We start from the raw sequence: 5,627 nt of genomic DNA on the forward strand, positions 1-5,627 counted from the left end.
ACAAGTTATACTTATAATTATTCTCCACTAATAGAATTCGTATGAAAATTTAGGTATATACAAACGTTTAATTGCGCCGGAGCCTGTCTCCGGTACCTCATAATTGTTTAGATAAATTGGTAATTCTAACAGGAGCGAATTTGAGCTCTAAATAAGAGGGCTCACTCACTAAATTAGGAATCGATTCTAATTTCTGAATCCATGTTTCTTTTGCCTTAGGAAACAAATTCTTCGATAGATGTTGAAGAAACAAAACGCCCCACCATATGTTTGCGCTTCTTTGAAACATTTGTGTGTGTGTGTGAATATGGCAAAGCCTCGAGGACTATCTGCCTAAGAGGAGAGGTGCCTTTGTGGAGGACTTTCTAAGGGGAACTGGCTCTTATACACGTTACACATGGGGAAAACCACGAAAACGCCCATGCAGCCAGCCCTTTCGCAGGATTCGAACCTCGGACCGAACTACCAGTTTTCAGCGATTTCACCGCTCGGCAGCTGGTGGGCCCCTTTGAAACATTTGCATTATTCATTAGTCTTTCGTCAATTATAATCCTTTGTTAGGTATTCATCAGTTATTTTTCTTTATCAGTTATAATTCTATGTTTAAGTAAATTACCTAGTGCTGTTTGGGAAATTCTTTGTTTGTCTGCAGTTTTCTCTTGCTGCATTAAATACCTGCTTAAATCTTTCGCTTAAACATTTTCAAAATGTTACTTTCGCTCATATTAGAAAAATTTCACACACATCATCATATACAGAACTGTTCTTTTTATTTCGCCGGTATTGAGCTGCCTCGCAACTTTTGCGAAGTGAACACTACCACTTAACAAGCCGGACTGAAGCGGTATTCTGCACTTTATACGAGATACAACACAATGCGCTTTTCGTTCTTCTTTATAATTCTTTGAACACTGCAAATCAATAGCACTCAGACTTTATAAATATCCCAACTTTCACAATATCCCTATGAAATTTCCGGCTGCAAAAAATAATTTAAGATTTCTTAGCAAAAATATATTTTTACCTTCTGTTAAATACAGAACAGAGTTATCACTTTTATCAAAAAGGGGAATAGGAGTGAAATGTAAAAAAAAAAAAAAAAAAAAAAAAAAAAAAAAAAACTGGATTATTCCTTTCAAAACATACATATGCTCAAGCTTACTGTAACACATGTGCCTATAATAGCTTATTTCTACGAAGGAAATTATAGTTGATTGCTCATGCAATAGAAGTTAATACTCCTTACTGTAACACGTAATGAAATGCTCGCACATGCATTGAAATAAAATATGTGTTCCTAACAACCTCTTCGATACGAAATTTATGTTATTCGATTGATTTATCTAGCCATTTATTTACAGAGATTTACTTTTAGAAAGAGCGTTTATATTTACCAAAGTAAAAATTTATGAAGGGTTAAATATGCAGCAAGATATTTCCTCGTTATCATTCTGCCTCATATATGATGTGGTTGGCAAGTCACATGTGAGAATGAGCAGCAGTAGATCAAGGCCATTTTCCTGCTTTTGATTTGTCTCATAAGAGAATTCCAACCCTAAAAGACCCATTTTAAAATAACAGACTGCAGTTTCTTGTTGCATATTCTGGTATCAGCAAGTTAGTTTTTAACTCACCGAATAAAATATGCTTGCAGATAAATGTACCTTGAAAACACATAAATTTAGCCACAAAAAAGTAATTTTCTGTATGCTAAAGCTTTCCAAGTAGAGCAAGACACGTATAAAGAGAGGAGAAAAGTAAAGATGTTCTCTTGTAACTTCTTTGGAAAAAAGTCATGTGTGTCATATTTAGAAACAAATCTTTACAAGTACATCATGTATTACTATGAGGTACAGAGCCGTAGTTACGCCTACCAGTGCCCGGAGACAACTGAAGATTTTGCGGGGCGCAAATAGGAGGGTGCCCAGAATTGAAAACATTTCATTCTAAAATTCCTTAACATCAATTTGCCGCCCCCTGGATCCTGTGCCCTGGGACAGATGTTCCCCCTTGCTACACCCCTGATGAGGTAAGAAGCCACAAATGTGTAATGCATGTAGCAAATCATTTTCACATAAAGCTGACTTTTTTTTTTTTTTTTTTTTCATATATGTTAGATGGTTTGAAATCCTACAGATGTGATAATGTTTCAGATATTTCCTATGAAATGGGCTGTAAATGATGTATTTGTGTTTACATGTGTGAAACCACATATCTGTGATAATGTTTCAAAACCTTTGCTGCAGAATGGGCTGTAAATGACATATTTGTGTACAACCTTTTAATTGTAATAAATATTTTAAATAATTTGTAAAGGAAGATGACTTTAAATGCATATGCATATTCATACCAATAACTACATGTACATAACATACACAATATCCCAGAAAAATTGTGACAATTTAATGGCATGCTTGGAACATTGATAACTTCATTACAAATGGTTATAATACACTGTGTGTGATGATATGATAAATACCACACATGCACACTTTAGTCAACAGCACGCACCTCGTTGTTTTCGCAGTTTTTCTCATGTGACACAGTGTCAAGATTATAGAAGGAAGAGAATGTTATGATAATGGATGTTGCATGTTATATGGTAACTGAATACTGTAAACTATATTCTTTCTTTTTTTTTTTTTTTTTCCCCATGTTGTAATTAAGTGTTTGTTCTATATCTATCTATTAACACGTACACTATATGAAAATGTCCACACCAAATTTTAAGTTTTCTAAGGGCCATAATCATAGCATGCTTAATAGCAATGTTAAGCGAGATTTAATGAATCATGTTGTATTCTGACATCATGCATCTTAAATCTAATCTTTAAATTTAAGAACATGTTTGGAGGCAGCTTTGAGTAAAATAAAAATCCACATGTTTGCCCTTGAGGTACAGCTAAATAGTATTTTGTAGAAATATGAAAGATACTGAGCTGTCATTTTCTCCCAAAACCATGTGACTGCAGTACCCACCTTAATGTTGCAAATATTTAAGAGGAAAATATCCCAAATTTGATAGTATAACAATGCTGAAAATAAGAAAGTTCATACAGGAAAATAATTTTGAATAATAATGTTAAATTTATGTGCAACATGAAGTTACGCAGTGAATCATTTAACTATTAATGCACAAACTGGGAAATATTTAGAAGTTTCAAATGTCTGTATCTACTTGTGATTATTTAGATTCTGATATGAATACTACTATGAAAGGATTACTTTTATATTTGTATGGTGTCTCTTCATGAGTCATAATTTCTTAAGTTGATTTCGTTTTCAGGAAACAGGTTGGGAGAGCATTAGAATTTCAAATCAAAACTTCAAGATTTCACAGAACATAGAAATAACATTTATTAATGATAAACTTAATGATATAGTATATTACTTCCACCTATAGCGGCCATGAGAACATAATCAAGCATCAAAAGGGTATGACATGCGTCATTCTTCAAGTTTAAGCGTCAAGTGGAAATACTTTTCATCGGTGCGCATCAAGAGCGCCACCTATCTACCGAAAAGACGGAACAATATTCCTCCAGGGATAAATTACAAAAAAATAAATAAATAAAACAATGAACTGCAGATGCTGAAAATCTTTTCAAATCACAGCCAAAATGTATAAATCTAAACTGTTTTGCACTTGATCCAATGCATAGTATTGAATCTAAAATGTTTTGCAATTGAACTAGTGCACAGTTCCAAATGACTGTGTGAATAAATATTCCTTGAAGAATGAAGATCCATCGTTTCATTTAAAAAAATAAATCAAATAAATATGTTCTCAGTCTATCAAAATGGTAGTCACTTGATATCTTTTAATAAAAATATGAACAATTTAAATTTTACATGGGCCTTATAGCAATAAATAGTACAATAAGTGTTTTCCACAGTCAAAGTAATGATGAAACAACAAATACTCTAGCAGCCAGCCATTTAGTATATAATGAAGAATTAGTAATAGCCCCATGAATTGACAAATTTGTAATTTGGCAAAAGTTGATCCCTCTCTCTCCTGTCTTTCCCAGATGATAAGTAATAAAAAAATATTAAATAAAAAAAGCACAGAAGAAAAAAAGAAAATATATATATATAATTTATATTTTTATATAATAAAATTTTATATTATATCCAAAAAGACTTTTTTAATGTTTTGTGTGTTGCCTTTATTTATTAAATATAATGTTCTTTGCACTTGAACTACATAAAATTCAATTCAACAGCACTATCACAAAATATTTAAAAACAGCAAAACAGCCTATCTTTAGAATTTCCGATACACAGTCTCGCATGCTGGAGACAAAAATGTTTTCTTCGTAGTGTTGCCATTGCTCGCTTTAAAATCATTAAGTTTGTTAGTCAAAAATTTGTTAAAGTTTTACAAATTTTGAAATAGATAATGAAACAAATTCAAAATTTGGGCTTCCAAGAGCCCATGTTTGCTTGCAGGACTACATTATTCAAAATTTGATGGCTCTAGGTACAGTTGTTTTTTCACAATGCGAGAAATATTTATGCAGATTCTTCATTATTTACTTTCTTTAAATATAACACATGGCAGTAATATTTGGTGGCAACAATTTGAAAAGTGAACCAACACGGAAAGTGAAAGGTGGCAAAATGTCGTTTTGAGACTAGTAGCCCTTTGGGCTTAATGCTCCTTTTGGCTAATAATATTAGTGCATATTTTTTTATACACATTTTAACTGTGTAAATTATATGTTTATTATTTATTTAAACAAAAATGCAAGTGAGCAAAAAATAGTGCTTGAAAATATTTAATTAAAAATATTCAGAAATATACTCAGAAAGATAAGTAACTGTTAATTGTGGATAATAAGTGAGAATATTTAGAACACTAGATTAATAAAAATAAAAATATAATCTCAGATATAATCTCAAATTATTAATCCTCTGAGTTTCATGGCTTTTTGGATCTCCTTATGAAGTTAGCATTTAACATTTTTTGGCACTTCTCTGTTATCGGGACCAGATTCAGAAATGTAATGTAGGATGGATGTGTATGGATGGATGTGTTCATGTATGCATGTATATATGTACACAACTATGTATGTGCACATATACACAAACACATATTCGCACATACATGCATACATTTCTGAATCTGGTGCAGATAACAGAAGAGTACCTATTTTTTTAGCAAAATTCATATAATTATTTTATCACTTTTTCATAAACTTTCATTCATTAAAATTCAGGTCATCAAAGATAATAAAAAAATATTCATATAAGTAAATGGCAAAAAATACCATGACTAGAATAAAGGCGGTCATGCACTTAGAGGTTAAGTCATTTTCATAGCTTCCACCCTGTAAATCCAAAATCAATAACAACTCCTTTTGTTTTTTTAACATATTTTTGAATTATATTATGTTTACATGGAGAAAATTTCACCTTTTCTCAAGAAAAAACACTTGAGCAGAAATACTACATGGTTCCTTTACATTTTGACTCGCTCTCACATTTTATTCAAAAAATGTTTAGTATTCACATTGAATTTATATGGGGAAATTCTGTAACATTGGAAATACTGAGAGTTTTAAAAGCAATTAAAATATGCACAACAAACCACTTTATCAAAGATAATTCAATATACAATTAGC

The sequence above is a fragment of the Stegodyphus dumicola genome, chromosome 4, assembly GCF_044657685.1.
Source record: "Stegodyphus dumicola isolate Sdum_Otavi_A_Nest chromosome 4, ASM4465768v1".
NCBI lineage: Eukaryota > Metazoa > Arthropoda > Arachnida > Araneae > Eresidae > Stegodyphus > Stegodyphus dumicola.